Source organism: Vidua macroura, chromosome 2 (assembly GCF_024509145.1).
Source record: "Vidua macroura isolate BioBank_ID:100142 chromosome 2, ASM2450914v1, whole genome shotgun sequence".
NCBI classification, from domain to species: domain Eukaryota; kingdom Metazoa; phylum Chordata; class Aves; order Passeriformes; family Viduidae; genus Vidua; species Vidua macroura.
The window spans coordinates 53,754,630-53,778,403 of NC_071572.1; the positions used below are offsets into that span (position 1 = coordinate 53,754,630).

At 36.8% G+C, this 23,774-nt stretch overlaps 1 protein-coding gene across 4 annotated transcripts in view; it reads left to right on the forward strand.

The window, feature by feature from the left end:
* Positions 1-23,774, forward strand: part of PCDH9 (protocadherin 9) — a 675,647-nt gene that overhangs the window by 155,470 nt on the left and 496,403 nt on the right. The window lies entirely within an intron of this gene.

A 23,774-nucleotide genomic window follows, 5' to 3' on the forward strand; every position in this document is an offset into this window, starting at 1 on the left:
AGCATATTCTCTTCTGTAATTCAAGATCAGATTCTTTGTTGCTTTGGTACAGTATGATTCCATCAGGTTTGTGGCTGCATCAACAACAGTGGATTTGCAGGGATTTATGACAGCTAAAACTGGTTTTCAAACTGAATTCCCTAATTTTATTTTCACTTTTTCTTTAGCTGTTCAGAAGCTGTTTTAAGTACAATTGCATATTTCTTCCCCTGACATTTGTCTGACCTTAAATAGTTAAAGCTGACATGCAAGTAAGCCTTTTTTAGTGCACAAGTCTTTGTGATATGCATTTAGGTGTTGTCTGTTTCCATTTTACTAACTTGTTGTGTAGTTCATCTAACTTCTCCAAGTTGAACTGAAAGACTTGTATTTGAAGCTGTAGCTATCAGTGGAAGTAAATGAGTTGCCTCTAGTTACAACACAAATTTTTTTTGCCCCTTAAGCAGCAATAGTCAGGAAGCCTGGAACAGGATAAAAAATCAAAATAATTGGATGTAAGAAATCTGAAGGTACAGAAGAGATGTCTTTTTTTTTTTTTTTTTAACTGGTAACTGTAGAATTTGAATAATTTAACCTTTAAAATGTTGTTTATTCTGTTGTGATCAAGAGGAAAAAATGTCACTCCTTTCTTTTGCTGGTGCCATTTACAGGGTATGATTACAGATGCATGGTGTAGGTGCGTGTGTACAAGGAGCCTTCATCTCGGTGAGGAGTTTTACTCTGGAAAACAAATCAACCAGAACACTTTAAAAAAAAAAAAAAAAATCACACTTGGATTTACCTAGCATTACTATGGGCATTTAGAAGCTGAAGAGTTTGACTTGCAAAACTAGATGTGATAAATCTGTCATAATGTATAAGAAGAGCTTTTTTGGTTTATTGCCCAAATCTTGACCATTTTCTTGCCTTTTAAAATAGATATTTGTGGTCACCCCATCTCTTGTACTCTGGAATTGGTTGCTGCCTGCATGCTATTTGGGACAGTGGCTTCTTGTGGGCTGGGGGTGGCAGCTGGAGTTGTCCTCTCAGGGGAGGCAGGGCAGGATCCCTGTTGCCCTAGCCAGGAGCAGGGCAGCTGGAAGGTGACAGGAGCAGCCTGAGCACTGGGCATCAGGCCTTCCCTGGAGGCTGGATGAGGCTGGGCTGGGCATCAGCCCAAGACCTGGACTAGTGGCAAGAGAGCTGGGCACAGGAAGGGCTGTTGATGCAAATGGTGGCTAGGAGTAGGTGGCATCTCCTCTTCACACCATGCAGTATTTCTCTTGTGTTCCCTTTCCTGAGTGCACAATGGCACAACCACTGAAATTGCAGCTGTGTGTGACTAAACCAAGAGACATTGTGATGCTCCATGCTCCATGCATTCCAGCTGCCATGAAATGATCTGGTACCTTTTTGCCACCTCCAGAAGTTGGAAAATTGCTGTTGTCTTGCTTTTCCTTGAGGAGATGCAGTTCAGGCTGTCATTGTTACACTGTGTATTAGTAGTGCTGTGTGCTGCCTGGTACTAGTCTTTGTGGAGCTTTATTCATAGTGTCATGCCCATATGTGATTTGTCAGCACTGCATCACCACTTGTGGGAAGATGGTGGTGTGCTGTCATTAATATTCCTATTCTGGGAAAGCCAACAGAAAGTGTTTGTGGAAAAGTGCAAATAAATCAAGGAATAGATCCCTTATCCAGAACTTTGTAGTGCTTTGAAATGTGACAGAAATACTAAAAAAAAAAAAAAAAAAAAAAAAAAAAAAAAAAAAAAAAAAAAAGACTTCACATAAGGCATGTAACCCTTGTGCCTTCCAGAAAAAAAATGCTGTGTTTTCTGGAACATTTGTCAGGTCTAGAATATATGTTCTGTTCTCTGCCACACCACTGCAGATAGTCCACTGGAAATACTTTGTTTGCCATGTGAATCATGGCCTGTAGCATGCCTTAGGGCATGGTGCTTGTAGGGCTCAAGTGATAGCTGAGTTACTGTATATGCACAGTACAGTTGCTTAAACTTTCTTAGACATAAAACACCACATTTACACATTAGACAAGCACAAAGTAGTCCATGTGGAGCTACTGTCACTTGAGGCAAAGTGTCCTTGTAGAGTTTTGAAGTGTGAAGTGAATTTTATCATTTTAAATTGTACAAATAAGCAGAAAGGAAAGTTAATTTGTATTCTTTTTCCTGTTTCAGGGCAATCAAGGGGAATTTTTTTTTTGAAGGGTAGGAGGGCTAAGACAAATTACCCTTTTTTAAGGATGTAAGCCAGTTTCCAAAGGAATATAAAGTACAATAAAGAATGCAGAGAGTGAGCCTCTCAGATGAATTGAGATATGTGATGAGTACATTTATTTTGTGCTTTATTATGTGCAACTTTTTGTTTTGATGGGTGGTAAGGAAATAATTGTGTTGGGTTTGTGGTCTATAAGAAAAAGTGCTATGCATTTATTTTCTTCTGGGGAAACACTAGTTATTGGATATACCAGTTGCATATTTGAATATATTTCAAGATCAATCTTAAGGTTGCATTGCATCCTACTTGAAACACTGGCATATGCAGAAGGATAGTGCAGTGTGAAATTTATCACTTTACCGTACAGGTTTTGGGGCACGTGTGCTGTTCCCTTGAGTTTTTAAAAACTTTTTCACATCTTATTATCTAGTTATTTTAATTCAAAATTGGGGGGCTTTTTTCATCCCTGAGGAGATTTCCAAAAAATGCTCACCAAAACATAGTAAACAATTTGAATTATTTGGATTTTATGATTCAGTTGGAAGTATTCCCAGTGTACAGTGGCAGATCTGAGAAGATTGATTAATGAGCAGCAGCAGTAATTTAGAGACCAATATGTGGTCCTTTGAGCTTTTAAGGTGCTATGACTTGCAGAGGATTAAAACTAGCCTCTCTGTGGAAGGCACTAGAATTACATCTGAGAATGAAGCCACCACATCCCAGTCACCATACTACAATAGTAAGCTGCAAGTAAAATGCCTGCTGGAGCAACTGAGGAGTACTTATTTTTGCTGTGACTACAAAAACTTTGGCAATTGCCTTTTCAAACCTAGAATGTCTGGGTTTCATGGAGAGCTTGGGATTGCCTAACGAGGGGTGGTCTCTACAGCTGCCTGAACCTGAATAGACAGGACAATCTAAAAATCAGCCTTTCTAGCATGTAGTTCACTGTGTGTTAAGCCCCCATTTTAATTTACAGTCTATAATATAGTTTCTCTGGCAGCGATTCATAAATCTCCATTTCACCCGTACGACTGCTGCATTATAATGGTGCTTTCCCTGGTGCTGCCTCTATCTCCACGACACCTGCCTTTTAGGACATGCAGCATTCAGCAGTAGGAATGTCACCTGATGCCAGTCCTTGCAGATGCCTAGCATTATTGAAAATGCATTGATACCTCACATTGCCATGCAGGGCCACGGTCATTAAAATTTTATCATGTAAACCCTGCTGTCTTCACCAAAGAGGAATTGAGAGTGGACAATCATACATTTTATCAGAATCTTCTGAAAGGAAAAAATCAGCAGGCTCAGAGCAGGAAGAAACCAGGATTGCATTCCCTTTAATTTAAATATAATATAATAAAATGTCAAAACCCATAAAATTGACATTTATCTACTGTAGTTCATTTTAACTTTTTCCCCAGAGTGGCTCAGTGTCCCATGATTGCACAACAGTTCAAACCAGTTGCACATGATGTGATTTTCGTATGTTTTTCCTGCAGGGCAGATATTCATCAAAGGATGCAACAGACAGCTAAAGCAAAAGGCAGCAAGCTATAGATTATCACATTGATATTTTAGGGGGCAGAGTGACAGATTAGTAGGTTTTGAGCTGGTCCATTTGTGCTTTCTAATGCAGATAGGAGCTGGCAGGCATATAACTAAGCAGAGAATTCTGCAGGTAAGACAATTAAAATGTTTCCATTAAAAAAAAAAAAAGTGCCATTTATTGGCCAAAATCTTTGGCCAATACAAATAAATAAATCATTTGTAATTAGCAAAACATCACAAGAAATAAGTTTCTCCTTGTTGTGGTTTTACTTTGCTTTTTCTTAATATTGTGCTTGTGTACATGTGGTTTCCTTTTCAGTTAGAAAAAAAAAAGAAATTAGAGAAAGAAGATTATAGGAATTAATTACTTTTTAGAAATATATAGGAAATATTTATAAAATGCCTATTCTGGGTTAACTAGGAAATATATGAAAAAGGTGAATTTGAGGTATTTTCTGAAGTGATAACTCCTTTTAGTTTTTCCTACTGTCTTAAGCTAACTAGTATGCAGAAATTACACTTCATTCCTACTGAAGACAGAGTCATTCTGAGTTTCTCTGCACCTTTTTTATTAAGATCTAGTTTCCCCATAAGAAATACTAAGAATATAACAATTTAAATTCACAGCCTGTTGCAAACTTTAGATTCACAAGTTTGCCCCTAAAGAGAGGTAAGATTTATAACCAAAAGTTTCCCATGTAATTGTTCCTTAAATGAATAAGGATAAAGACAAAACCAGATCTCCTACAGGTAAAAAAGTACTTCTGTTCTCATGTTTCATGCATAATGTGAATTATTTTAGTGGTAGGTGGACTTCAATGAGTAATGAATTCAGTAAAGGCAAACACAATTTTTCTAGAAGACTGGTATCTAGCTGTTCTTGATGTAAAAGTAAAAAGGGGGACTTTTTTCCTGTAAAGCATTAGTACTAGTGCCAAACACTTCAAAGATACTTAAAAGAAGTGAGTGTTTCCATTACTTAATGAAATAAAGGAGCAAAAAAAGAAAAAAAAAATTTTATAATTGAGTAGTAATGTTCATTCCTAGTAGGTATTGTAGCTCCTAGCCAGAAGTGGGTATTGTATGAATGTTACTTCTGGATTTTTTTCTTATTTTTTAAAGCATCATCAGCTTTAGATCAGGTGGCTAACTAGCAAGTTCTTACCTTTGTAAGTGTACGTATTATCACCATGATTTCATTTCACTTAGGAGCTAAAAATGTTTATTTCAGCAGTTGGCTTATCATCTCATTCTTTTATAAATGAGGGCACTTTTGCTTATCTCTGTGTCAGGCTAGCTTTGCTTATATAGAAAATTGGCTTTCCCTGAGATTTTTAGTAACTTAATCAACAATTTACTTCAGGGAAGGTCTAGTTCAACAATGACAAAATGTTGTGAAATGACACAAGTAAAAATATGTTGATGTTAAAAAAATTAACTGTCCTCTATGAACAAGTTTATATTCTGAGCCACAAGCATTTATTTATTTCCTAATCTTTTTTATGAGTGTGATTCTACATGTGCTGGAGATACTCACACTTTTATAATTCTCTTGAAACTCTTAAAAGAGAATGTGAATGGTAAAAAGAACTGTGATGCAGCCATCTGTGAAGGAAGGAACTGATTTGTCCAGTGTGAAAATCTCCACAGCTTCATCTTTGTCCACTCTTGTCTTCTACAGGCCCTCTGAGAAAGGCAGATGGCAGGTCTGAGAAGCTTTGGAGTAACTGGTGTGCTTCTTTGAGGGCCTGCTTCTGGCATTGTTTCAGACCACTGATCTTATTCCTGTGGATTCAAGTGCATTAGAAATAAATAAACAAGGGATTTTGTATGAAAGATTTCTGTTTACTTTTTGTCTTTCACTGTACTTTATGATCTAGCTTTTTATATGGATAGTAATCATCTCAGTGAGTATTATCAGTTACTCAATGAAAAATAACAGGTTGCTCTTACCTATTAAAAATATCTTCTATCCTTTCTGAATAGGAAGAAACTGTAACAATTTCTACCAAATTTCTATATTTCATTTTTAATATGAAATATAAATATTAATATTTTTATATTTCTACCTTCTTTCTATAGAAATCAGCTAGATAATTATACTTTAGAATATTATTAGTATTTGTGGACCAGGTTGTGATCAAGTGTTTTAAATCTAAAATTTGAAAATATTTTGGAACTGTCAAAGTTGCTCTCCAAATAAATAGAATATTATTTTTCTTGCTTGTGCTTGTAGGAATGTTTAATATACTTGTAGCTGAAGTCTGCTTCCTTAAAAAAATTTAAAAAACATATGCCCTATTTTTTGAATGCATATAACCTCTTGAAACTTGTAACTTGATGAAATCTGTTTGGACTTGTTTTCATGGATCCAGCAAAAGAGAACTCTGTGATCTCAGTTATCTTTCTTTGCTTAATACCAGGTTGTAGGTCAAAGCCTTCATGAAGCTCTTCAAAGAAAGTACCAGAAGAATTCCCATTATGAGTAGTAGCTAAATGACGTGGGTTTAAATTGTGTCCTTTTCAAAAACAATAAAAGAACAATTGCACTGAAATATTGAAATTAAGTCAACACAACACATTGATATAAAAAGCCAGTATGATTCAGATGAAAGGCATAATTTTGATTCCATGTCGTACAAGTTGCAAGTGTAAGCAAATGAGAAAACAGCTCCCCCTATGTTCAAGAAAATTTGGCAGATTTCACTGAGGACATTTCTACCAGATGTAATCTTTATATTATTATTTCTTGAATTCCTTCAGCTGTGGGAAATATGATGAATAAGAGCAGTCTCATAATGTATATTGATCACCCAAGTATTAATCTGCTCAAGCAACATTTAGCACTTTTCATTTCTTTAAATATGAAAGCACTTTTAAAAGGCTGATTTAGTCTGTATTTTTCCATTTTATTTATGGAGAAAACAAATCAGGGCACAGCTAAGTGACTCTCCCTAGTCATGACCTCAGAAGGGCGAGTGAAGTGGCTTGAACCCTCATGTTCCTTAGGCTGAAAGGGGAGACAAAGTTGGCCAATTTCTTCAACTGTGGCTGTGCCTGCTATTTCTGTAAAAACATCTTTTGTGTAAATGCTTCTCTCTATATTTATTCTCTAAAAACAGCAACTTCTTCCATGTGTGTTCTATCTCAGTTTTTTCACCTCTACCCAACTCTACCCATCTTCATGCCTTCATACCCATCTTGTTCCTCCTCTTGATCATGGTGTACGGTCAATCTTAGGAAAAAGTACTTGTAGGGAAATCTAGTTCAGCACTTCAGCTTTAACAGATGTAGTACTTAATTTTTATCTCTTTCTGACAGTACTCCAGCAGGAGTTTTCCAAGGGTCTGGGACAATGTTTTGTGAGAGATAAGATAATACAGTGCACACATGCTGATTCCTAAAAGTGTACTCTCTAGTGTACCACCTTGATAGCACAGCAAGTAAACAACAATAACTACCTCTCTGGCACACACATCCACAGCTATTGCCGAGGGACGCTGTCATCTGAAACCTTTTCTTCCATGCAGTGCTGCACAGCTGGGCATGGGCACTGTGATTTATGGTCTACTGACTGCAGCTTCAGCTAGCCTTCTCTGAAGCAGATTTTGCTTTTAAAACGGCCAGTCTGCTTTATTCTTTATTTGAAAAAAGAAATCAGCTGGGTTTTCCACTAGATTTGTAAAGTTCCAAAACCTTTTGTTTCACTGACAAATACTTCATCCATAGAAAGCTTTTACATGTCAGGATGGAACCATCCCCAGGCTGATTTAAAGGCAGAAGACAGAAATGGGCCACTCCAGGCTTCCTCTAAATAGTTTAGATGAGAACAATGAGCTAACAGTTCCACACAGGTTTCAGAGGCATTTGAATTTGCTGGATTGCTGAGTCACTGAAAAGCTGTAGCATGAATGAAACAATAATTTATTTCAATTAGAAATCCATAGAGGCAGGAATACACTTCAACTATCATGGAGGTAAAGTGGAAGTTCGGCTCCATTTTGGTGATGTATTCCTCCACTGCAGTAGGGCAAGCAGCAGACAATGGAACTGTGCATTTGCTTAGAGACACCAAACTTTCCTTTTCCTCTTTCTTTCTTCCTTTTGATATTTCCTAACTATCTTTTGTAAATTCATTTTACTGTTGGCTGACTGTCACTGGTCACCATAGCAACAACCTCTGGTAGCAGCAGGTCTGGGTTGCCTGATGTGAGCATCTTCACATTTGAGCCTTGCCAAGGCTAGCTTTTAATCCAGGGTTATAGATTGGCTCAACACAGTAAGATTGTTTTCTCCCACTTTAGCTGTCTGCTTTACTCTTCGTTTCCTGAGTTGGTTCTTTCTCTTTCCTAATTTATCTTTTGGGCAATCTGGTGTTAATTTTCATTCTTTAATCTTTTTTGTTCTTTTGGAGGCTTAGTTAGCTTAAGTATCTTTTAACAAAATAACATACAACACAATTGCATTAAAGAACCTCTTTTTAAACTATAATTCATAATTAAAAAGAAGGATTTGAGATAATCTTGTTCTTAGGACAAATATTTACAGATTATTAGAAAAAAAATTACTTGCAAGCTCTTTGGATGCTTTATAACAATGGTGAGTTTTTTTCTAGGGTAACATGAAGAGAAATACGTTTAATGGTAGTATGTTTGGAGATGAGCAGCTAGTATGGAAGAGGTGTGAACGATGCAGCACTTAATGGCAGCATAACAGTTTACGAAAAAATTTTAAAGCCCTATACTCTAACCATAAAACAGCAACTAACAGTTGTTGAAACCTTGCTGTAAAGCAAATGTATCAAAGTGGTTAAGAGTACTTGGTTGGGAAATGAGAGCTGAAAGAGAAAACTGCAGTGCAGTGATTGGTTTGATTTGCTGAATAAATTGCTATGTTCAGATTCAATTTGTATCAATAAGGAAAGCACTGTACACCTGCAGAGTTTGTCACATTTGGTATCCAAAATTCTGACACAGCTAGTCTTAAACAATCTTTTTACTGTTGTCAATAATGGAAGCCAAAAAAACCTCAAAACACCCCACCAAAAACACGCGACCTCTAAACTTGGAGTATTTGCATTTTTATTCCATATATGTGAAAAAAGTGAGCAATGCTTCTTTGGGGTATTTCCTTAAGGAAACATAATACTTTTAATAAATGTATGGAATATTGCACTATTCTCAATGGATTATTTTAAAAGTAGCCAAGGGGTACTGTTCATTCAGTAGAAGGGTTTCTCTTTATTAAACCTGACTGAAAGCTAGAAGCATAATACGCTGTCTTCTTATACAGTGGAAATTGCACTTAGATAATTTGCAACTATGATATAAAATGAACAAATGTGTAGGCTTTTACATTTACACCCTGGCTACTGATGTTTATCCTTGTCTGTAAGCCCTATAGCATTTCAGGACTGAAAACAGCTGGTTTCTGAAGAGAGTGCTTTTCATGTGGTTTTGGGGTTTGCTTTGGTTTATTTCTTTTTTTGGGGGGTGGAGGGATCCAAACCTCTTTGGATTTGTTTTGCAATGACCAAATCATTCAAAATCTGAACTCTGCTTATTTGGTGGGTATTTTGTTTTGGTTTTTGTTGTTGTTGTTGTTTTTGAGTTAGGAAAATCCCTGCAGATTTTTTTTTTTTTGGGACTTCAAACTACTGTGATGGGGTTTTCCAGGAGAAATGGAACTGAACTATTATAAATGATTGATATAGAATATTATTTCTGAAGAAATGAGAAGGATTAATATTAAGAGAAGGCATAATGGCTCCAAGGTGTAGAAGCTGGTTTAGACCCCACCTAGTAGATTTTAAGGGAATTTTTCAGGTATTTATAAAGAGGCAGACTGGAGTGAGAAGCTTATCTGTTTAATATTTTCTCTGAGGGAATTCCACTTATTTTTAGGAGAATAAAAAGAGTGTAACTTAATAATATGTTTGAGAGAGTAAATAGGGTGATTTGATGCTGAGTACTTTTTGTCCTGACTCTTCGAGCTGCTATACTCACACCTGATTTTAGTCAGAATCTTGCAGATTCTTTCTGATGGTAAACATGCGTCTTTTTGCACAGCCCAGCACTAAGTACAGACTTAGAAATATTGCTTCTTAATTCCAATTCTCATTTGTGACCCTGGGGTCAAGCTACTTTTTGAAAAAATGCCTACATGTCAAATTTTAAAGTATGTTTCGCACTTACAACCCAAAAGACTTATGGTCAGTTCTATTAACTCTTTTTCATTTTTCCTTAATATTAGTTTAACACACGAATGTTTAATCAACGTATTTGATATTTAAATATTAAACATTGTTATTTTCCTCTGGACACCTAAACCAATATTAAAACAGAGTTAAACTATAAATTATTTAATTATTGTTAATGGTCTAGACAAATTCCAAGACTGAAAATCAGCAGTTCATACACACTTAACAGAAATGTGATTCTATTTATTTTTTGTATTTTTACCATGTGAACTTAAAATATTCTGAGCTACTGTAGCTTCTTCAATAGATAATTTCTTTACACTGGAAGGATGTTTGTTGTAGGGATGAAAACTATGCTGAGTTTTTAATGACTCACTCAAAGAAGGTCTCCTTTCTAGTATAGATAGGAGTTAAAAGTCCATGGTCAGAGGCATATTTTCAATTTGGAATATATATCACCGAGTATTTTGGATTAAATTTTTCAAGACATGTATTCTTGCCCTACATCTAATGTAAGACATTTATATTATAAATTAGTCCTCAAAAATATCCAAAAAATTACAGAAAATTATCCTTTAAAATTTGTATTTCCATGCTATATATATATATATATATATATATATATATATATATATATAACATCTGTATGTATTTATATATATATATATAATACATCTGTATGTATTTTATATATATATATATATAAAAAATACATCTGAATGTATTTTATATATATAAAAATCCATATGTAACGAGATGGATTTACTGGATCTTTTTCCTTCTGGGGGGAAAAATATCCCAAAAAAAACAAAAAAGGGAATTAAAAAAAAAAAAAAAGGAAGACCTTGACTTGACAGTGGAACTGACTGCTCTGATAAACAGGGTTAAATGAATTTAATTTTTTATTTGACCTTGATCTCTAAGTTTGCTCACAGACCTAGTTGAATTGATGGGTAGTTTGGCTCACTGCATTTCCTTCGGGCTGCACAGAAGGAGCCATTAAATACTTTTTCATGTAGTCACTGCTGGAAACAGTAGAAACTGTGCTACAAAGTGTTTGGCTGCATGGTAGAACTTGTACCTACCCATCTGAAAAAATAAAACCTATTTCTAAAATATAAATTCAGAGGCCAGTAGATTTATTGGCTGCAATTGTGAAGGTGAGTGTCTAAAAGCACGAGTAGTAGTCATGGCCATTCATCTGTGAAGATGCCAAAAAATCCACCAACAATATATAAAAAATACAAAAAAATTCATCAAGATTTTGCTGTGTCCTAGGGTTGGGGTTTTATTGCAGTTAGTGTTTTATTTCTGACCGTGAAAGCTGTATTTTGTGTCCAATTTTTAGATAAAGTCAGGTGTCCTGACATTTACGTAAGTAAACAAGAATATGTGAAGGAAATTTTCTATGATTCCTTTGTTTCTCCTAACAGAAAGACCAAGTAAGATCTTCACCAATGGCAAGGTGTTCAAGATAAAATATGTACAATGGCATTAATTGCTACAGTATATGAAAATCTAGGTAGACTGTTGTACTTTTGCCATACTTCAAAGGCATGATTTTTTCTTACATAATATTTAATGCATCATTTTGTTATAAATGCCATACATATTCATTCGGCACTTGCCATACACAGAAATGTTTGCCTGAGTTCCTGTCCAATTTCTGTTACTTTATAGAAATATTTAAAGCACTTTAGCCTGAAGGGATTTGGTCTTGTGGTGCCTGTATGTGCTGCCAGATTTTGCTATTTTATGTATTTATGTTCTTGATAGATGAACTGTTTCCTCTCTTCCTGTACTTTTAGGAAGCTTTGCTCCTTTCATCTATATTGTTAATGAAGGTAAGGAATCTCTTCCTACACACTTTGTTGATTCTCAAGCTTTTGAATGGAGGAACCAAGTCCTGACTTTTGATTTCTTTTTGGGTTTAGAACAAACAGGTAAGAAGCATTGAGTTGCTGAACAGAAGACATCAGATTATGATGATGCAAATGATGATTAAGAAGAGGTTTTTAAAAAGCCATGCCAATACATATGATCACAAGCCATACCTACTCAGCTATTTCGCTATCTTTTGGCACAGCTCTGTATGTGTTTGCTACCCAAAGCCATTAAGAAATTTGTTTGCAATGAAGATGGTTAAGCCAAATGCCTGAAAGAGAATTACTATGCTAGTAATGCCAATATTCCTTGGTGTACAGAGACAGAGAGCTTCCTGAGGCTGTGGCTTGTTGATAGGTATGTAAAGACCTACAAGTCAAGAAGAAATTGAGAGGATGTCCAAGGATCTTCCTGTTTTTCTGGATTGCGAGGAAAAGTATAAATACTGAATAACAGCTAAACAAGTCTAGCAGTAACAGACGAGAGGCTTTTTCAGCCATGTGACAAATATTTGCTTCATTCATGCATCATAAATCTGCAGCTTGTTGTCGGTTTTTCCTTAGTCTTTCCGGTACAGAGCCCTTGAGCGTACACACACTACTTGTTCTTGGAAATATATTGAAATAATAACTGTGATTCAGTTTGAGGTAAATAGAAAAGGGAGGGACTTCTAATTTGGAGTGGCTAGATAAGTACTGTTCATGAGTTTACATTTATTTGCTCTTTTCAAAGATTTTTTTCCCCCCCAAGGTCCTACTGTTTGTGTGCTGCTTTTCATTGAAAACCAAATAAAGCCAATTACGTTGCAGGGAGTTTATGAAGAGCAACTTTTGAGGCCTGATTTGCTCCTGTCTTTCTTTAACATAGAGTAACACCAAAAAAAAGGTAAAATTTACACTACCAAAGTGTAAAGTGTTAAAAAAAAACAAACTGGTAATTTATTAGGAGAAATGCCTATTGTAGAGACTGGGACTTTTGCTGGAGGGATTATTCCTTAAAATTACATTTCAACACATCTGGCAGGTGAGTTGGTGAGCTTTCTAAGGTGGATGGCTGACACCTGTGAGAGGGGTGTTGTTTTCTCCCTGTATTGGGTTTTTGGGGCAAAGTTTTGATAGTGGGAGCAGCTACAGTAGTGGCTTCAGTGAAAAGCTTCTAGAAACTTTCCCTATGTCCAATGGAGCCAATGCCAGCCAGCTCCAGGATCGACGCACTGTGATTAGGCCAAACACATCAGTAATGGTGGTAACACCTCTGTGACAACATATTTAAGAAGGGTAAAAAGTTACTGTGTTGCAGTCCAAGGTGCAGACCATGTTGAGGCAGCTGTGCCCCTGCAGCCCATGGAGGACCCAATGCCAGAGCAGGTGGATGCTCCAAGGAAGTTGTGACCCTGTGCTGGAGCAGGCTCCTGGCTCCTGTGGACCCATGGAGAGACAGGAGCCCATGCTGGAGCAGGTTTGCTGGCAGGACTTGTGACCTGTCCAATGGGGGTCCCACATTGGCAACCTGTTCTAAAGGACTTTACCCTGTGGAAATGACCCATGCTGGAGCAGGTGCTGAAGAGCTGCATCCTGTGGGAGTTGTTCCCACAGGAGTATTTCACGGAGGGATACCACGCTGGAGCAGGGGAAGAGTGTGAAGTATTCTCCTGAGGGAGAAGCACTGACCTCAGCCCCCATTCCTTGTCCCCTGTGCTGCAGAGGGGAGGACACAGAGATTAGGATATAAAGTTAAGTCCAGAAAGGAGGGAGGTGTGGAAGGAAGATGTCACTAAGATTTGGGTTTACTTCTCATTATCTAGCTCTCATTTGACTGGTAATGAATTTGATTAATTTCCCCAACTCTAGTCTGTTCTGCCTGTGACAGTACTTGCTGAGTGATCTCTTGCTGCCTTTATCTTGAGCCATAAGCTTTTCCTTATATTTTCTTTCACCTGTCCAGATGAAGACGGGAGTGATAGAGCAGCTTTTGTGGGCACCTGGTGTCCAGACAGTGTCAACCCACCACACGCTTGAATTTTGGAAGTGCTTAGCTTTGCTCTATATTCTGCCCACCTAGACCAACAGCATTACTGCTTTGCAAAACTCCAGTTGCAGTTTTTTTGTCACGGACATTTTGCGTTGTCACTTGGTAATTCTTATTGACTTCCCAAAGAACTCATTTGCAATACAGAGTCATTTTAAGTGCAATTACAATTATTTGATTGGTTATTATTTTGTTTCAATCAGATCACATATTGCATGTCACATGAAATTGAAAAGGTTTCATAAACACCTGTTCCAAATTGTGGCTTTATGAGTGAAATTTAAAATGAAAATTTTTAACCATGACTTTTTTGTTTTTATTTTTTTGGTGATTTTTCTTTTTTGTGTTTCTTCTTTTTTATCTCTTTTTTTTTTTTTTTTTAATGTGATGGGACTTTTTGTTGGAATCATTCTCAATTCCCATTAAATACATAGGATTTAAATATAAATTGGAAATAGAGATTAGTTTCTTTTTTTATGAATATCAGGGAATCTCAGATGATGACAACCAGATTTCTTTTCTATTATATTATTTTTTAGGTTTTTCTTTTATTTAACTCCATATATTTAATTGCCAGATAGAATTTTTTGTGATGATAAGTGATGAAGACAGTGAGTCCCACTAGTGGCCATTACCTGCAGCTGCTGCCCAGTTCACATTCTAATCCATTACTAGCAAGTGGTGACTTATGTTCATTTATGTAAAATTGCCATTGTATTTCAAACTTTGTATTCTAGTAAGATATGCCTCTTTAGAGAATGTTTAGAATAAGATTCACAAAATCTTGTGTTTTAAAAATAAGAGAAGCTTTAATTTTTTTTTAAGGCAACTCTTTTCAGCGTGAAAGTAAACCACATTACACATCAAGAAAACAGAGTATGAGAGACATTAAGAAACACACAGACTATTCCTCTATTTTTTTAACAGATAATTTGAAAATGTCTTATAAGGGCTATGTTGTTCTTTTCATCTTATCTAGAAAATCTCAGCAATGCCTAGATAACAGGAAGAAAATATTCATGGAGTGTTACATTATAGTCACAGTTCCTCTCATTTCCCAAAATGCACAGCTACTGTGTCATTTTAAGATTTAGAAGTCAGTGCATTTATGTTTTAATGATCAATGGCAGCTCTTGATCTGAGTCATTAATGAGATTTTGACTGCATCTGCATTTAAACCTTGCGTATTCTGCAAGAGAGAAAGTATGCTTAGAAAATGATATTTCTGTCATGGTAATAATAAGTTTTATGTGCTCAAGCTGAGAGGATTCACTGTCATGAATCCTTTCCTCTACCATGCGGAAAGTCACACAGTACAAAGTTTCTGTTGAATTGTGGTATCCTGGGTTTGGGTTCAGATTTGGGGTTCTGGTCTTTGTTAGCTTACCGGTTCCATGTATCCTCATGCATCCCCCGTGTTATTCCCCCACCACGGAAGTTAGCCCCAGGCTGCTGGCCATTGGGTATTCTCCCCTGCCACTCCTGTGACCACTCCCCCGTCCAGTCCCCGGCAGTTCCATGCTCATCACCTCATTCTCGCGGTCCCACTGGCCCTGAACCCCTGTGTCCACCCCCATTGTGTCCCCATTGGTCGTTGTGGCACATGTCACCGCCAAGGCACCTGTGTTCATTGGGTGGAGCTCCCATCCTCCCCTGTCCCACCCCTATATCGCTCCACGGCACCCCAGCCTTGGGGCCAGATCTGTCCAAGCGAGGTTGGGAGCGGCCGCGGCTTCTCCATTGCGGCTCCTGCAACCAATAAAGCGTCCAGCTGTGATGCAGACAGGTCTGGACAATTCCCTGCCTCTTCGTTTCCTTCCCTCATGCCAACAACAAAGCATGGCCAGCCCACCCCGGAGCGCAGCCACAGAAGCGCCTGGAAGAGCGGTGGCACCGAACCTGACGAGGAGCTGAGGTGCCAAGCTGCGTTCTCGGGAGCCAGTCAGGGCAGGAAAAGTGATGCGCCGCCGAATTGAATGGGGAGCTCTTGCTACTATTTCCAATGGAGCCCTTTGTTCTACAAGCACATAGAAAATGGCCCCTACTTGAAGGGGCCATTCTTCTTCTTCTTCTTTGTTGAGAGTAAAGTAGTAGGAAAAGTCTCCTTAAAGTGAAATATGATATTGTACCTTGATTATTTATTAAAATGCTTTTACTTTCTTTGAGGGCAGCAGAGCACCTTGAGAATGACAGATTGAGTGTGTATAGTGTCACTTGGGGGATGTTTAATATATTGTTCTAGATATTTGGGTATAGCTAAACTACTTTTAAAAATAGCAAATAATAACCTTCCCAAACAATGCCTGAATTGTAATTCTATTCCTTAAAATCTTTCCTTTTAATTGTTTTTGTATTATAATTTTTTTTTAAGTTTGTGAGTATCAGTGGGTATTTTTATTAGTAATAACTTGCTTACAGGTTAGGGGAGAGAAGTATAAATATTTTTCATGCAAAGAGTGAAACTCTTAACAGGGTTTGCCTTTTTGCATGCTGCTTACTCTGATGTATGCATTTCATTAGTCTTTCTATACTTTCACTCAGAGACTTGTTCTGTCTACTTCAGATTCATGTGAAGTTCTGAAGTTCTGGTTAATTTCTCTTTGGCAATAGGCTAAATTTAAATTCCCAATTCAACAAAAAGACAGAATTTTCCAAATTAAAAGTTGGTGAATGTATATAAAAAAATCACAGAATGAATGATGATCGTTTTATTGTAAAAATGTTTCAATGTTGTATTTAGACCTGTTGAAAAAGGAGTTGCTATAGGTGCCTCACTGAATCCTTTACAAAGCTACATGTTTTTTAGGGGGTTGCTAGATATAATCTAAATAGGCCAACAGCTGTTGCAAAGCCAAAATACTGCCCATCAGGACACGTGAGAAGTAGCTTGGAACAGCTATAGATAATTTGCAGAATGTTGGGACCAGCCAAGCACTTCAAATACCTCACTTGAATGAAAACTAAATCTGTAAATTGCCCAAGACATTAGAAGACATTGGTAGAGAAATAGCACACAGTAAAGTAACAAATCAATGAAATGCTAATTTTCTTTTGGACAATATACACCTGCTACTGATTTCTGTTGAGGCCAAGAGTCACAATCCTAACCACTGTTTTAGAAAAGATTGTTAAAAGTGTATGAAGTTATGAATAAAGTTTGTCCTGTAGGTTATTCATTATTTGGAGTTAACTGTATGGAAATTTGGTTGGCATGATCAATTTAGTAGGAGATACTACTTCTAATTTGGCCATAGTAATTAAAGAGAGTGTGGGATGAAGTTGACAAGATCAATATAATCTTTCTATTTTCTCTATCAAAAATTGTCCACTATTGATTAAAATTATTTCTCAGCCCTGTTTGTCCTATACAAATCTTAAGTTTGGCCAAATACAAGCTCTCAAGTCTTCAGCCATCATGTCATTTACTGCAGAGAGCTTATCCTTTTGCTTTTGACTTACTATGTGGCAATTGCAGCCTGTGTTAGCACTTGGGAATTGCAGAACTTAATAACTAATCAAAAGTATATAATTTTACACATATAGCTACAATTCCAACAGATTAATTCACTTGGAATGCTTATGCCTACATGATTCTGAGTCTCAGTTCTTTTAGAGCTTGAGTGGAGAACAGAATATCTATACCCCAAATATAACTTCCCTCCAAATGCTGAAAAAAAATCAGACTGTAGCATGTTTAGGACTCTCTATTCCTTCATCCCATGTCAGAACTTTGCAGAATCAGAATAATTAAGGAGTGAAAGATCCTTTAAGATCATTGAGTCCAACCATTAACCCAGCACTGCCAAGTCCATCACTAAGCCATGTCTGTAAGTGCCTCAGCTGCATGTCTTAAATACTTCCAGGAATGGTGACTCAACAACTTCTCTGGGCAGCCCATTTAAATGCTTGACAACCTTTTCTCTGAGATATTTTCCTGGTATCCTATCTAAACCTCCCCCAGCACAATTTGAGGTCACTTCCCCTTATCCTATTGCTTTTTACCTGGAAGAAAAGAACAGCCCCCAACTGGCTACATCATCATCTCAGGTACTTGTAGAGAGTACAAGTTCAACCCTGAACCTCTTTTTTAACAGTCTAAACAACCTTGGTACCCTCAGCTGCTCCTTGTAAGACTTGGGCTTCAGACTCTTCATCAGATTCATCGCCCTTCTCTGGACACCCTCCAGCACCTCAATGTCCTTGTAGTGAGAGGCCCAAAACTGAACACAAGATTTCGGTTGTGGCCTCACCAGTGCTAAGTACTGGAGGACAATCACTGATCTGTTCCTGCTGGTCACACTGTTGCTGATACAGGCCAGGGTGCCATTGGCCCTCTTGGCCACCTGGGCACAGTTGGATCATGTTCACCCAGCTGTCAAACAGTACCCCAAGTCCTTTTTTGTTGGGCAGATTTCCAGCCAACCATCCCCAAAACAGTAGGGAGTGAGATTATTGTGACCCAAGTGTAGAATCCATCACTTTATCATATTTAACCTCATGCAATTCACCTAAGCCCATTGATCCAACCTTTCTAGATCCCTCTTCTGAGCCTTCCTACCCTCCAAAAGGCAACACTCCCACCCAACTTGGTATCATCTGCAAACTTACTAAAAGTGTGACAATAATGTTCACTTTCATCCATCTCTGGATAAATAATTGTCTGCTTTGTACTTTGAGATCTTTTGGAAGAAATGAATGAGCTGGAAAAAAAATGATCTTATGTCTGAACACTGACAGTTTGGGAGATTAGAAGGGAGATGAAGAAGAAGAGTTCAAAAGAGAATTCCGGTTAACACGAACTGAAAATCCACTGAATTTCATAAACTAAGGAAAAGAAAGATCCAGAATATCTATCTCCGCAGTGGTTTATAAAAGTCTTATTGGCTCAGAGATTGCTTTGCATTTTCATAGTTCCTTTTACTAGCAATTTTAATCTCATGGGAGACAGAAACCCAAGATATTTTATGTAGCAATTGTCCATTGCACAGCATAAGATGATCCCTCTGTAATGCCCCTTATTATCTTAGAACTTCCCCTTATAAACTTAAAACTTCCAAAACTGACCTTCCTGGATAAATGTAAAAGACTTAGAATTTTAAATTTAAAACAATTAAAAAATAGAAAGTTATACGTGCATAAACTACTGGCTAAGAACAAAATCAACAATTTCAGGCCTCATCCTACAAACACCTCACTTAAGTAATTGCTTACTTATATTTAAGTAGTGAATATCATGGGATTAATTATATGGATGAGGGTTGCACATCTGGGCCCTTGTTCTCTTTGGAATCCTGAATAGAGGCTGATTTTGATACATGAGTGGTTTTGTGGAAGCCATTACAAATCTGATATTACCTATATTTTAATATTGGAAAATTTTAATGTGGACAAAGGGAATAGTAACAGCTTAGATTTTATGTAGTAATACTCAGAGATAAATTTATGCTAGGACAATAGAAGCAGAGAATCTGTTATTATCTTTGCTAATGCTGGGATCCTGTGGTTTATTTTATGATTTCTTTCTTAAAGGTATAGGTGCATAAACCATATCATATACTTATGTTAAGTGCAAGTTACATTTATAACTATACTTAGGTATTAGTTATGTTTAGCTTTACTATTAAGTATGTTTAAGCTTTTCTGATTACTTAACTATTTTCATGGAAATGTGGCTTATGTCCTCATGAAAACTACAGAATAAAAAAAGCTGTACTTTGCCGTTGGTGTCTTCCAACCGCACTACTCCTGATTGAAATGTCTGAGAAAAAAAGGAGCTTTTCAGCCTTAGGGAAACAAATTCAAAACCATTAAGCATAGCTCAATCTCTGCACTGAACGGAAAAAAAAAAAAAAATCACTTTTGGATTGAGGATAAAGTGTCGTGTATGCCAAATCCCAAATAAGGTGTAGAGAAAGCTACATGCAAGCCTGTGGGCTCTGCATAGGACTGAAAATTATTTTCTATGTTAAATAGATAAAGTTGTAATAGATTGGAGAGCATAAAACTCAGTAGGCCTTTGTTTTAAGAAGGTCTCTTAGTTTCACCTTTACTCCTGAAATCTAACTTGTAACTGGGTAAATGAAATTCCAGGTTTAGAAGGTTCACTTTTTAGATGTGCTGAATGGGGTCTTATAACATTCTGCACATTAATTTTTGTCTTTTAAAATAGGCACAAATTCTCGTTTCTGTTTTTAAAAATCATTTACCATAATGGAAGCAGATGGAATGGTATTCACTGGTACTTGTTCCAAAGCTCATTATCAAGTATACAGTGGCTGAAAACAAAACCAAGTGCCCTATAGTGACACAAAACAAAACAAAGTGCCCCTTTAACTAAAATGCTGAAATCTATCACATCCGTATTTTATTCCATGCACATTTCTATCTAATCTAATTCACTTAAATTTTCAAGATAAGACTGTTCTATTTGTCTATACCAGACACAATTAATAACAAAAGAACATAGACCTAATATGAGATATAGGGGGAAAAAAGGTACAATATGTTTAGCTTCACTATGCAAAACTGGAAGATAGCATGCATTGTGTAACATGAATGAGGTAATGAAACCAAATTTTGCTGCAATAACCATAATGAGACATTTTATCTTTTGTTTTAATAGATGGGTGACATTTATTTTTCTTTGCTAAGAAGGGTAAAGCATATTTGTTAGAATAGTTTTCAGTAAATGTATCAATTGTTCATATGAAAATGTTTCTTGACTTCAGGGCATGCTTTTTAACTGGTGACAATTTTTAGAACAGAGGACTTCAAAAGGCAGGCTGGCAGACTTGAAAAGGGAGCATAAACATCTAGGTGAAGACTTTTTGTAACTTTTTGTTGCAAAATAATGACCATTTAGGTAAATCTGCTCTTCCTGACCAGGTGGTCTCCTGCTTCTTTTCACAATATGAATTTTCAAGAAGGAAGAGAAGTTAAAACTAGGTGAGTTTTAGTAAAATAAAATTGGCAAAATATAGCTGAAAATACAGTATTTGTGCATCATTTGGGTATTTTTTTTTTTTTTTTAATTTAGGTAGTAATACAACACACTATTTTGCTAGTAGCTGCCTTTCAAATTAAAGGTGCTTCCTTGTTTCATGGTGAAGGAATCGTAATCAATAAGAATTAAGTATTAAAATTTAAATGGTGAAGAACAATAAACATAATAATTATTTGGAGTTTGTGTTTGTAAATACTCAAAGATGGGAAAAATATTCTCATATTCCTGTGAGACTAGCAGTATTCATGCTTTTTATTATTCCACATAATACAGGATCAATTTCTTCTAGGCTTTTAAAATGAAATTCCTTACTGTTGCTAGTCAGCTCCTCCTCTTTTGCTATTGAATGTTGTACTACAGTAGCATATTTATGCCTGAGTGTCCTCAGTATGTGTTCTGTGGATTGAACTCAGCCTAAAACCAGCCTTTCAGACTAACTGTAAACCCTCAGGCTTATCTAAACCATATGGTGAGTGCAATGTGGATGTCCCAAAGACAACACAAATATGTAATCTGCATGGTGTTTTGTAGCATTGTGTGTGATATACCAGCTCAGTTTGTGAGAGGTCGAACATTACCTATTTTTTGCTACTTTAATATTTTTATCCTACAATAGAAAAAAAGAGAAAGTAATTATAGGACTATGTTTTGTTAGTGAGCCATGCATATGAAGTTCAGGAAAATAGTCAGTACCAAAGTGGTGTACTAATATATACAGTGACAATTCATAGAATCACACAACTGCCCAACTGCCCAACAGTTTGGAAGGGACCTTCAAAGGTCCAGCCTTTTGTAGGAAGGAGAATTTTGATGACATTATCTGGCAACCTGCCACATTGAATCTTGAAAACCTTCTGTGATGGACATTGTTGGGGAAGAGAAGGAGACAAAACATACCACGTTTCTGTGTGGTAGCTAGCCGTTTCTTAGCTCAGTTGGGGCTGCCTTTCTTCTTCAGGTGTTATCCCTTGGTATCTTCACAGTTTCTTCGTGGTGTCCAGTTTGTAAGCATTGTCTGAATTTAACTTCTGTTCAAGGCACATGCAACCCCCCAGCTGGCCCTACCAGCACAGCTGCTCTCTGTGCCCCCACCCCCAGTATATTCACTTTGTAGTTACCTCCAAAACCTCACAGAATTTAGCAGGTATTTTGCTGGGTGCATAGGTGGGTACTTAAAGGTTTTCTTCCTGCCTCCCTCCCTCCCCTCCAGCTTTGAGAATGTAATTAAATTTATAACAGCAGGAGGAAGACCTGTTTGAGAACACTGTTCAAAATCAGCAATCCTGCTTCTACCAAGTATCTCTCACATGCTGTTTTTGATTCAGTTTTCACTTAACAGATCTGATCTGAGGACAAGTTCTTTTATGCTTATGCCTGTCATTTTTTACCTGCACTGAAAGCCTTCATACAGAAAAAAAAAAAAAAAAAAAAAACTAGGTAAAGAAAAAGCTAATGAATTAGAAAAGAAATAGTATAAGAACAAAAATGGGAACAAGAATACTTTATCTCTCTGAGCAGCCAGGCAGGCAGAAAGGAGAAAAAAGTGGTAAGCTGTGGAGAATAGGAAGTTTAAAACCTAAAGTGCCTCTATTTTAGAGACATTGCATATGTTTTCCAGCTGCAGGATGTGAAGCAAGATGTCAATAGCATAGCTGGAGGTTAAGATAGGGCTGGAAGACAATTGGGACACACAGAATCAATTGTATAGCTGTCACAGCAAAAATATATTTGGTTCTGCATCTAGAAGTTTCACAGTTGCTCCAAACATATGCACAATGCTATATAGCTTACAACAATGGTTATACTAATTGACAATGGATGACAAATCCAGTTGGCTAACTGGGATGAAGTGGAATACAATAGAGCATAAGAAAATTATTCTGCAAAAGAGAAGCCCAAAGTCCTAATACTAAGATTTTATAGGAGATACTAAGATACAGGAGAAACTAAGATACAGATAAATACTAGTAATTAGAACAGAATAGTTATTTATTATTACACAGCCTCCCTCCAAGACTGCCCAGATGTCTCAAGGGAAAATGCCAACATATGAAGCAAAGAAAATAACAAAATAATCAAACAGCTACAGATGGGAAAATCCACTTAGAGGGAATTTTTCTCCAAATTCTTTTTTAAATTATTGTCTTTTAAATAATGAAACATGGCACATAACCCCCCCCTCTTTCAAAACCTTTTAACAGTTAGTTAGCATAAAATTCCCAAGAATATAAAGAGTTATAAGTGTCAAGTCCTTCTTTGAGTCTTGGTAAGGACTTGACATCAGTGACATCCTGTGGCATTGAATTCCATAATCTAATTATGTGCTGCATTAAAAAGTATGTTCTTTTATCAGTTTTGGAGCTGCTGCTTTTCACTTTCACTTAGTGTCCTTTTGTTCTTGAATTATGAGACGCAGGACTACAGAAGCTCCTGATCTATTTTCTCTTTGCCACTTACCATTTTTATACTTTCATCATATCCTTCCTTATTCATTTTTTTTTTTTCCTTAAGGTTAACAATTCCAGTCTTTTTCAGTCTTTTCATATGAAGGCTTGTCTATATGCCTAATTATCACAATCACTCTTTTCTGAATACCTCCTAATTCAGTAATATCTTTCTGTGATGGCGTGACCAGTACTTCACACTATTCCAGAGAAGGGAAAATTATTGAGTCATATAATGACGTATTTTCTTTCTTTCTTATTCTTCACCTCATTTCTTATGCATCTGAAAATTTTATGTGCTTTTTTGACTGCAGCTGCTCATCAAGCAGGGCTCTTCATTGAGCTGTCTGCAGTGAGACCCAGGTGTTTTTCCTAAGATAGTGCTCATAATTGAGATCTCTGATAAAACAAATGATCTGTTACAGGTTTAAGTTTCTTTGCTT